This window comes from Micropterus dolomieu, linkage group LG23 (genome assembly GCF_021292245.1).
Source record: "Micropterus dolomieu isolate WLL.071019.BEF.003 ecotype Adirondacks linkage group LG23, ASM2129224v1, whole genome shotgun sequence".
NCBI classification, from domain to species: domain Eukaryota; kingdom Metazoa; phylum Chordata; class Actinopteri; order Centrarchiformes; family Centrarchidae; genus Micropterus; species Micropterus dolomieu.
Window position 1 is genome coordinate 14,677,916 of NC_060172.1, and position 11,903 is coordinate 14,689,818.

At 42.1% G+C, this 11,903-nt stretch overlaps 2 long non-coding RNA genes across 2 annotated transcripts; one reads left to right on the forward strand and one right to left on the reverse strand.

Moving 5' to 3' along the window:
• Window positions 1-6,683: 6,683 nt before the first annotated feature.
• Window positions 6,684-8,687, forward strand: LOC123963497. Its single transcript, XR_006823191.1, has 3 exons — window positions 6,684-6,753; window positions 7,006-7,124; window positions 8,471-8,687. It is a non-coding gene; the product is annotated as an uncharacterized LOC123963497 (long non-coding RNA).
• Window positions 7,073-8,330, reverse strand: LOC123963496. The gene is made up of 3 exons (XR_006823190.1): window positions 7,790-8,330; window positions 7,343-7,560; window positions 7,073-7,220 (listed from the first exon to the last, which is right to left on the reverse strand). It is a non-coding gene; the product is annotated as an uncharacterized LOC123963496 (long non-coding RNA).
• Window positions 8,688-11,903: the final 3,216 nt, after the last annotated feature.

The window sequence follows — 11,903 nt, forward strand, 5'->3', positions numbered from 1 at the left end:
GTGTGTGTGTGTGTGTGTGTGTGTGTGTGTGTGTGTGTGTGTGTGTGTGTGTGTGTGTAAAACATGCAATTTGTTATTATGTGTGTGATTTTTACTGGTGTTTAGAATTTAAAGTCATTCTTCTTTATATTATGCCGCTCTGTAGACAAATACCAAAAGCACAGGTAGTGGCCCATAAGTTAAATTTGTTTTATAGCAGCCGACATTTTTATGTTGTAACTGTATTTAGAAACTGTTTCAGGTAAATGTAATTCACACAATGACTGGAACATCTCACACAGCAGATGACTTAGAAATGTTAAAACTGAAGACCATAGAAAATCTATACCAAAGATTTTTCATTTCACATTGGACATTATTTTAAATTTGAGAAACCATAGTTGGACAGCAGTCTTTATTGGAGTACTGCAAGTTGTGGGTGACAACACAATAAGCCCTTCCTTGATTCTCATCACACAACAAGACAAAAAGACAAGACGAGCAGAAACCAACTTCTGTCAGTGGAAAATTTACAGATCACTGTTCAGACACAAAGAAGACATCGCAACAGCGGTGAGTGAGAGTTTAAAATTGTTGTAAGGAGAAACATTGGAGTACTTTTTAATGATTTTATTGCGTGTACAGAGTATGGCTTTTAATCAGTTTTCTGAAACGTTTAAAAAAAAGTAGCTACTACATACATGCTGTTCTTATTGAGCATGCTTCCTTTTATTTTCAAATTTACTTCAAACTAAAAACTAATCTTACATTTACTAATTTTACAGTGTATTAATGATGCAATAAAATAAATCATACATTATACATCATACATTTGTCTTATGTGTTACAACAGAAAACAATGATTTTCCTGTATGTGATCTTCACGGCTCTGACAACAACAGCTCTGGGAAAAGGTACACTGCAACGTAAAACTATCTTACTGCAGTTAACAGTATGGTGTATAGAAAATTTTTTCAGTAAAGAAAATGATTAAGTATTTTAAGTCAGGCAAATTTACAAAGACAATCACTGACTTTACAATTGTAGATAAATAGATTAAATATTTATTTACAAACTAAGTATGACTTTGGCAGCAGAAATATAATGCCATTACATTGTTCTCATCAGTATTTTACATTAAGCATTTGATTGTTTTTTGTTTTGTTTTTTAGGGTCGATTGAATGCAATTTCTCTGAACGCTCTGGAGCTCAGCAGTGTTTTGGAGCCGTTGGACAGCTGTTGATTTTTCATTTGCCAAATGCAACAAATACAGAGGTTAAAATGACAAAGGATGATAAATATCTTATTTTAAAAACAGTCAAAAATCAGACAGTGACTCTGCATGAGGAATATGCAAATCAGTTTGAACGCTTCACCAATGGAACAATCAAACTAGGTAAAGCAATGAAGAGACACTCTGGAGATTACCTGTTGGAAGAATTTGGATCTAATGGTGTTTCACTGAAAAAAGTGAAAGTCCATCTAGAAATACAAGGTAGGTTACAAAAAAGATTTTAAAGAGATTTTTAAAATATTTTTCTAAACCAAAAAACTGTGTTGAATTCTAATTCTCAATGTCTAAAACAGGGATTAAATAATATATTGTTAACCTGGGTAATATACGTGTAAAATATTTATTGTACATTTTATTTTAAAAAATGTCACTGAAATCCCAGGCTAAATACAGGCTTACAGCTTCCTATCTGATGAACAAGTTTGAATATTGTGTTGTTGTGTTGAGTAGCTGCAAAATTATCTGTCACAAAAATCTTTGAATCTACAATGAACAGAGCTGGTAGTGGATTTTACTTTTCATGTTGTGCTGTATACTATCTAAGTAACTCTGAATATCTTCCAGCTCCAGTTTTAAAGCCAGCTGTGTCTCAGATGTGTTTGTCACAAGAAGAGATGAACATCAGCTGCTCCTCTGAGGGAGATGGAGTAGAGTTCATTTTGACTTTGGATGGTCACTCACTGATACAGAGCAGAGGCCACAGCCATTCCCCAAGCAACTGGACAGCAAACATGCAGTCAGTAGCTGGGAATAAAACTGAAATCAGAGTTTCAAATGTTACCATCAGCTTGCAAGGTCAGCTGACAGGAAACTTGCTGTGTAATGTTTGGAACAATGTCAGCAGAGATGAAACAGTTATTCACCTACAAAGCTGCAAAGGTGCAGAGTTTAGAGGTACAGTTTTTTTTTTCTAAATATCTGTTCTTTACAACTATTTGACATTCTTTGTTCCAAAATTGTAAAAACCTTAATCAATTAAATTAATTAATTAATTAATTCAGAATACCTGATGGAGGACAATGACGGACAAGAAATATTTGAGAAACTTCTTCTGTCAACTAATTTGGTTTGATATTTATTTGTGTTTCCTAGATTTTGTTTCTTCCTTTGTGATCGTGACTGTGGCTGTGGTAGCTGGTGTTGTCACACTCCTTCTCCTTGTGTCTCTGTGTCTTCGTAAAATACATCTGCATAACAAACAGGGTAAGTCTGTCTCAATATGCCATGCTGACATTATGTTAGTTTACCAGTTTTATAGATCTTTAAATTATTTTATCTTCTTTCCAGATAGCTAATGCATTACATTCATTTAATACCATGACAATTATAATGATGAAAAAGTTGAAAAAGACAAAGATGTCCTCTGTGACAGGCTTCAACTCCAAAACACATTTCACTTCATCTGTTTTGATTTTCCCAGGTAACTCTGAAGATGAAGCTGTCTACACAAATGTTAGAGTGATGAAAAATACAAGGAAAACCAGACCCAACTCACACCTGAATGCAAGATAATTGTTTTCCCTAAAACATTATTAAGCATTATTAATGTAACTTTATTATAAGTAAAAACTAATTACCACGTGTAGAATGAAGTTTGTGCTTATTTGTAAATAGGATACTTGTTACTATTGATTATTTTCACAGTAAACAGAATTGTTTTATTTTCTCTATATTTTTTTGAGCTACTGCTTTTATATGGTTTTATTTTCTGTCAATTGCCTTGTAGTTGTGTGTTACACTACCGAGGGCTGCAGTCTATGTATTTCACTCTTGCCGCCTTCAAGCTCCTTGGGTTCAAATAAGCTGACCTGCTGCTGTGTCAAGGCAGCTACTAGGGCTGGGCGGTCTATAATGTATACCGATATAATTTCAAAAGAGAAAGAGAGAAATTAGACAATACCGTTTATACCGATATAGTTTGATGTTGAGTTAATTAATATGTTTCCGTAAAGTCCTGCCAGCGTTTGCTCCTCTCTCACTCCCTCATCGCGCAGCCCCGCCCCTCCCTCTGCATCTGTACAAGATGGAGGGAGACACAGTGCTGGTCGACACTGTTAAAGAGCTGGCTTGTAAAAAGAAAAGCACGGTTCATTGTTTCCCACACATACACTTTACTTCGGCGAGCCGCCCAGGTTAGGCAACAGACTGTAGCATTTATCAGAGAAACAGTGATTCCGTTACAAGTCGCGACATTGTGGATATTTTAGAAGAGCAGACCAGGTAAAGCGACAGTGATAGGCTACGTGGTCAACAGGCCTCCTTAACATGCAGCTCAGCTGCTGCTGTGAAGGGAATCACAGGAGAAAAAGTCCTGAAGACAAGTTCTGTTTTTTTTTTTTCGGTGACTTTATACAGCCTATCACCGAAGAAAGTCACCAAAGCGGACATACAGGGAGAGAGAGACGGTCCCTTTTCTACCGCACTGTACCAGCTCGCCTCGCCTTGACTCTACTCACCTTCTTTAGGTTTTCCATTGTGTAAAATATATATTTTATACCGGAATTCTACCAACAGTACTGGGATATGACTTTTTGGCATATCGCCCAGCCCTTGCAGCTACCACTCACCATGTAGTTTGCACGTGTCCTAATCACTTTGTTGAGTCCTGTGTGTCTTTTATTGCCAATTAGTAGCTATCACGTTAATGATAGTTTTGTGTTGTGAGACTGGTCTCACGGCATCTTGCTGTTAGCTGTGAGCTAAATTCTTGTGTGTTGCCAGTTAGTGTTTACTGAGAGTCAGTAACACTCCTGTCTCAAACTAAATGATTTGTTTTTTGTTTGGTGTGCAGATTTGGGCTAGGGATCAGCTTACCACTGATACACCTTTATACTTTTAGTCATTTGTATTAGATTCACTAGCTTTAGAGGTTATTAATCCCTTGTATAGAAGGGATCTCTTTTTGTTATATTTTGTTCTTTGGTTTACGCAGCACCCAATTGTCCAGTTTCTGTTCTGATTTTTGTTTGTTTCCCCTCTGTTTAATAAATAACATTTTCACTTCACCAAGTACATCTGGTTTATATTTATGTTTACCCCTAGCAGGTGGGGATGTAACATAATTGGGGGCTCATCCGGGATTTGAATTGGATCTGGTGGAAAGTTATTTGTTACTCAGAGTTTTGAGTGGACACAACTGAGCTTCGGGGAATGCAGCTGGCTAACTGAGCTATGGCGGTCTGTTTTGATTTGGATTCTTTCGCTTGTCGTGAAGATGTCTTAATTTGTATAGCCTGCCATTTTGGAATCACAGTTGCCAAATCTTTGTTGAAAAAGGATCTTCGGACCTGGATTATTGATGGCTTGGTAGAGCAGGGAGAGATTACCTGAGCAGACACAGCAACCTGTGGGAGTGGCACTTCCAGCAGACATCCATACAGAGGTGGACGATGTGTCCAGCCGCAAAGCCCAGCCTGACTCGGGGGTGGCTGGCGAGGCAGGTGAGCGGATGAAGTAGAGTGTGACAAGGCTGTGAGACTGCAGAAGCTTGAGCTGGAAAACCGTCTGCCTTAGGTATGCCACAACCCTCTCCCTCCTCTGATCCAGCTTACCTTCCCAAATGAATTTGGATGAAGGTAAGCATATCATTTTTGTAACAACCTTCTGTGATTCCTATTTCAGTGTTTTTGAGCACATTGCTGCCGCGTTGCAGTGGCCGCCTGGAGTTTGGGCTCTCCTGCTCCAGGGCACGCTCCAAGGCAGGGGTTCTCAACCTTTTGCAAGCTGAGCCCCCCCAAATCTGGTTCATTGCAGTTGGGCCCCCACATCCCCCCACCCCACGCTACTTCTAATGTGAGCTTGCAGGCATTATTATTATTATTATTAGAATTTGATTTCTGTCAAAAACCACTTCACCTCCTCTCGCAGCTCATACAAACGCTGTAACACCTGCCCCCTGGAGAGCCAGCGAACTTCAGTGTGCAGAAGCAGCTGTTCGTGCACTGACCCCATCTCCTAGCAGAGGACCCCAAACAAGCGAGAGTTTAGCGCCTGTGATTTGATGAGTCAAAGAGAACCGACAATTTTTTAGCAGCTAGTGCTTCACGATGGACCATGCAATGTGTCTATTTCACAAGTGGAGCTACTTGCTGAATGCGAGCAGCTAGGCCACGCTCACTGCCCGTCATTGCCCGCACACCATCCGTGCGTAGCCCAATGTATCTGTCCCAAGCCAAACCATATTCCAGGATTAAAATATCAGGGACATTGAAGATGGCTTCTCCTGTAGTGTGCGACTGAAGAGGCCGGCAAAACAGGACATCCTCCTCAATCGCCCTGTCCCGCATATACCTGACATTGGTGAGGAGCTGTGCCTGCCCAGCAACATCAGTGGATTCGTCCAGCTGCAGTGCGTAGTAAGGACTCTTTTTAATGAACTCTATCAGTTGCTCTCTGATATCATTAGACATGTCTGAAATTCTCCTAGCGACTGTGTCATTGGACAGTGGTACCACACCGAGTTTGTATCGTTATTCTGCACATGTCTTGCGCGGCCGGCAAAATGAGAGTTTCGGCAATTGTATGTGGTTTACCCAGTTCATCTATTCTTTTGGCCACAACATACGATGCCTCCAAACACTGTTTAGACACAGTGCTGTGCACTGAAATGGTCGCCTGTTGCTGATGGAGGCCATGAAGCTTTCTTTTAAAATATTCAGCCGGTTTATCCTTAATGCCAGCATGCTTTGTTTCGAGGTGCCTTTTTAGTTTGCAGGGCTTCGTGCTGTCGTTTGCCAGCACCTCGGCACACACGATACACTGAGGTCTCAGATCAGCCGTGACTGTAAACCCAAACTGCAGGTATGCTTCATCGTACCTTCTAAGCTTTTTTGCAGCTGGTGGCGCGTCGGTTGTCTTGTTGGTCCTCACTAGAAATCTCTCCATTTTAGTTTGGTTTTGAAATAATTTGGATGTGGATTAGTTGTGTTTTCAATAAAGTTTAGGCTATGATGTAACGACGTGTGCGTGTGTGTGGCTATGTTGAGAGACTAGTATCGGGGGCTAATCAGTCAGGACTTGTCTTTGTCGCGTGGGTGTTGCAACACAGTGAAAAAGGGTAGTTAGCTAAGTGCACTGCCTGCAGTTAAAAAATTACTGGCTAGGGCTGAGATGGGGATAATCTTAAAAAAAAAAAAGACTGTTTGTGGGATTAGTCTTTAAAAAGACTGTTTGGGTTTTGAAGTATAGGCCTCAGTAAATCGATTGATAACAGATAGCGAAAGCTAACACGAGGCACAACTTGGCAAGAGACTAGAGTGAATGGAGCTATGTCAGTCAAATCCAGTGATTTATTTTTGTGTGAGAGTGAGTGAAGAAACATTTACATTTACACCCCGCTCTGTAAGCCAGGGCGGGAACAGCAGCGGCCATGCGCATGCGCGATTCATTTGCAGCCTGGACGCGGAGTGGTGTGTGTCTCCTCTCTGCTCTGACTGCAGGCTGGGACTGCTGCGCGAGGCTACTGAGAGACTGACCGCCTGTGAGTGCTTTTGGACGGGGGAGGGGCTCACGGCAGAACCCGCTGCTCGTTGAGCACAGTTACTGCAGAGTGACGTGTGCTTTCGAGTCTCCAAACACCACAAAAGTCTCCAATAACACCAGTAAAAGTCTCTAGACTTTTGACAAAAAAAAAAGTCGCCAGGAGGATGATTTGTTTGTGTGTTATAATAGTCCAAACCACTTGCATTTCAACATGGCGGGAATTTTCATGATTTATTTATTATTTTTTCAGATTTTCTTTTCTTTCAGAAATTTTTTCCTCCCTCCCATCATGCCTACTTGAGCCCCCCCCGGGAGAATGTCCGCGCCCCCCCAGTGCGGGCCCCACCAGTTGAGAACCACTGCTCCAAGGTAAAGCTCAGGAAGCCAATGCCGCACTACCTCTGGAGGACAACGTAGATTATGAGAAGTTCAAGGCTGCCATTTTGCGCATTTATGAGTTGGTTCCTGAAACATAACGGCAGAGATTTAGTGAGCAAAATAGAGAGCAGGGCCATACGTATGTTGAGTTCGCTAGAGAGAAGGACGTATTGTTTGATAAATGGACTGCTGCCAGTCAGGTAACCGACCTTAATTCAGTCAGAGTTAATGCTTTTGGAGGACTTTAAGAAGGGTCTCCTTAACAGTGTTGTGATGTATCTGAATGAGCAGCAAGTGCAGACACGGGCAGCAGCCACTACTTTAGCTGAGGAGTATGTTCTGGTACATAAGACTGCTTTCTCCACAGTAACTGGTAGTAAACCACGCAGTATCCTCCGCAATCCACCCTCACCGCCGTCTAGCTTGCCTAAAGCATCACAAGTAAAGAAAGATGAACGTGAGTGTTACTACTGCCATCAGAGCAGACATGTAACTGCTAACTGTTACACGTTGAAACGTAAGGAGCAATCTCCAAGAGCTTCCCAGCCTAAGGGTGCTTAATTAAATCAGTCCCACACGCTTAGTGATAGTAATGAGTGTACAGATGTAGATGCCTTCTTTAAGCCCTTTGTTTGTGATGCGTGTATTTCACTTACCGGGTTGCCTGCTGACCAGCGCTTGGTAAAAGTGTTGCGAGATACTGCTTGTTCACAGCCAGTGATTTTAGCCTCAGCGTTGTCTTTCACTGATTAGACTGCCTGTGGTTTTGACTCCGTACTGCGGGGCATCGAAATGGGATACTGTATGTTCCACGGCCGGTGCACCATATACATATCATGTCTGACTTAATTACTGGTTTCTTCCCAGTAGCAGTGTGTCCCGAGCTGCCTGTCCAGGGTGTAGTACTCCTGAATGACATTGCCGGAGGCAAGGTTACCCCCACACTAGAGGTCCTGTATTCGCCGCCGGGTAATGTCAATTTTGCTAACATGGTCCCTCCCCGTGCACAAGCCCGTATGATTGGAAACAAAAGTCCTGACGTTTGTGTGACAGTGTGCTCATGCCAGCACGCCAATAGTCACCTCTGTTAGCAGCTGATTCTGGGTGGGACAATGTGAAACAGATAGTTGTGCCCTTGCCTTACCGTCAGCATGTTTTATCTGAAGCGCCTGAGAGCAAATGGTTAGATCAGTTAGGTGTGTGATGCCCTGTGGGGTCAGGAGTGGGTGTGGTCTATCTCTCTCTTCCTTGTAGAGGAATAGCTGATTTTGGTAACTCTGTGCACCTGGGCTAATTGCCCTGTAGGCTATTTGTAACTCTGTCTTCTCATTCTGCAGGAGGTCACTGCTGGGCTGAGGATGGACGGACCTCTCTGCTAACCATCTGTTTCCCTCCACAGGTTCCACCTTTGCCTTGGTCTCTGGACATGTTGTTTTAGTTGATAGTTATTATTTCTTGCACATTACAACACCCTCACACACATTTTCCATGCATCCATCATCCTGACCTGACTGAAACCACCGATGTTCATACCCCATGCTTGTTCACCTTTACTTTGGCACCAGCCTTAATTTGGTTAATTTTGGTTTAATAAACATATTTTGTTAAACCTCTACCATGGTGTGTCTCCCTTTTGTTGTGGCCTTTTGAGCCAGGTCATAACAGGCGTTACCAAGACATACCAGAACATTCTTAAACATTTCTTTTGGCCGGGTATGAATTCAGATGTGGCCCGATTATCCCGCAGTTGTCACATATGCCAGTTGTCAGGTAAGCCAAATCAGTAATTCTCCCCATGCCTGTGTCCAATCCCAGTGATTGATGAACCGTTCGACCATGTCCTAATTGACTGTGAAGGACCTTTACCGCGCACTAAGAGCATTAACTAGTATTTGCTGACAGTAATGTGCGCAGCTACAGGGTTCCCTGAAGCCTTTCCCCTGAGTGCTATTACTGCTCGTGTTGTAAAACCGCTGACCAAGTTCTTCGCTACTTGTCCCTTGGGAAACAGTGAAAGACATCATGTTCCCGTGGTGAGATAGTACTCTGACCCTGAGATTAGGTTAAAAGCGGCATGTGCTGAGACACTGCAGCTCACTCGGACGATACTCTGATGCATTTGTGTCCAGTTTGTGAACTATCCCATGGCTTTCGGGGGAGCGCACTATTTTTTTTTTCACTCTCGGGGGGCGGGATTCTTTCTGCAGAATCATTAATAGCTGCAACCATGTAGGCCTGGGCTGACTGTGAAAGTATCAGGCATGTTTTTCTGATTATTATAATAAGAAAAATATAATTAGTAATATTATTATATGTAGCTATTTTGCTACAATTACGCTTCACACAACAGCTGTTTGCGACCTGTCCTTCCTTTTCTCCATGAGTGGGAAGAATTTTAAAAAGTTGTGTGGCACTGCGGAGAGCCCCCAGCTGCAGTACTGCATGGATCATGCGTAATATCCAGCCAGACGGAACCATCACAAACCGTTTACAGTACGTCAGCCGTACTAGCGACACAATTTTGCCACACTGCTACAGAGAATAAAAGCAGATTTTTCCTTGAGAATTGACTTTTGACAATATCAGCCAGTAAACAGCAGGGCAATGAGGCAATGTAGCAGAATATCTAAACCAGACTCATAGAAATCCACAGCACACATGGGCTCACAAGAACCAGGAGAGAAACCAACCCCGACACCCCGTGAGAAGCCCACCTGAGAGACTGTTTCATCAATGGCACCAAGCCAGAAGTCAGTGACGTGTTGAAACGCAACTGTGTGACCTGGGAATTTCGTAAATCTTGAGACTGTTGAGAAACATGCTTTCACACAGAGGGGCATTATGTAGTTTTCAGTGGCCACTAGTGGTGCGGTTTTAAGATTGCAACCAGGCATGTGCTCGCTCGCTTGAACTCATGAGCGAGTATAATCCAAAACACAACCACTTTCACACAGAAATCCTGCAATAAATGCAGGAACACCAGCATGCAGGCTGTGGCTTTTCACTCAGACATGTTCAGGCTCTGTTACTTCAACGTTCCTGTCTCAGAGGCAGATCAACACCGGCTCCGTAACATTCCTTCATTCAGCGCAGCAAGCGGCATATCGGCACAATACTTCTGGTCCTGGTTACATGATCACGGTATATTTACTAAATTTAGCCGACATGCTACAGCGTTAGTTCGCCTGCTGCCGTCAGTAACTATCTTTACTATCTGTGAATCTTTCACTGGAGGCTCAGCAATGTCAGCACAGCCAAATGTATTGGATGATAACGAAACAGGTAGTGAGCTGGACTGAATATTATAACGAGATTGTGTCACACTTTATAATAAGACCGCAGTAAGTAAGTAACTTTACTGTAGTGTTAGTGCAAGGCTCTTCAGCACATAAAACTTTATTGTTGTTTTGTATCCTTACGTGGAGCCTGTGTTTTGCTGTGAGCCAGTTGTTTTATGGTGTTAGTGGACTGCATGTCCTTAGCTGCAGTGTTGTCAGAGGCTCTGGAGCGCGCACAGGGCTGAATCCGACGCGGAGTCCCCACATTAAAAGCAGAATAGTGGATGATGCAAGCAATGGAGAAAACAGGTGTGTGCTTCATTTCTAAATGAGTTTTGAGCCCATTGAGAATAAGGCAATGGAAATTTGATTAATTTCATTGAAAAACTTACATATAGTCACTTTAAAAACAAACTGGACACTGGGCTAGAGATTGTCCTGAGAATGAAAATGATCAATGGCTGATTGACTGGAGGGGGGGAAACCGGGGACAGAGAAGGAACAGAGTGGTTTGGACACAGGAGCTGAGATGACAGAAAAACCTACACGTAAATCACGTGAGAGCACCCACACAGACACACATGCTGACACTGAAGCAGGCGCATATAAACGCATGCCTGAACACACAATAATTGTGGCAGGGAAAGATATTCGATTTCACTCATTAGAACTCAAGAATTTCAAACTGCTCTAAAAGATTTTTTGTGTTTTCCACTCCTGAGGGAATTGTTGTGAGTTCCTTATATGGCATCACAGTTTGTTAAAGTGAGTCAAAGGGAGTTGATATATGCATATCAGTGGAGGATGCCAAGAGCAGCAGTAAACTTTGTCAACCATTCCTTAATCAAAGAAGTTGAAACACTTTTCAGTTGTTGCCTGGCCCCCTCTTCCTCTAGTGAGGAGGAAACTTTGATAGGTTGTGGCAGAAACCTATTTCCATGAGATGAGATGAGAGATTTTTCTCTCTCTCTCTTTCTCTCAGGCCTATTGCCATGAATGTTTAGGTTGTTTAGGTTGCGATGTTGCCAGAGCACAAATTCGCATATAAACAATAAAAAGTATACAATTAATAAACAATGACATAAAAAAACAACATTATCAAAACTAAAGAAAGAGGAATATGGCATCGCCCTGGCCTCCAACACAACTGTGAGGAATCGTGGAGTTATCTTTGAAATTCAGGTGGCAGGTAAGAATTCAGAATATAAAATTATAATGCTGTAATCGGAAGTTTATCTTAAGTTACTTTTTTGGACCATGCAGATACTTTTCCTATATTTAGCCTACATTCCATTGTACGTTTTCGCTTAATGTGCAAATAAACGTTTTTTTAAAAAACATTTTCCTTTGTTAATTAACATTTCTTGGTGCAAGTTTTTTTAGAACATTTTTAACAAATGCTTTCAAAAAGTGATGACGACAACACCTGCCATTTCAAAAATGACACCTATGACACTCCCTGCTCCTTCCCTACAGGTTGAGCTATTCCTTG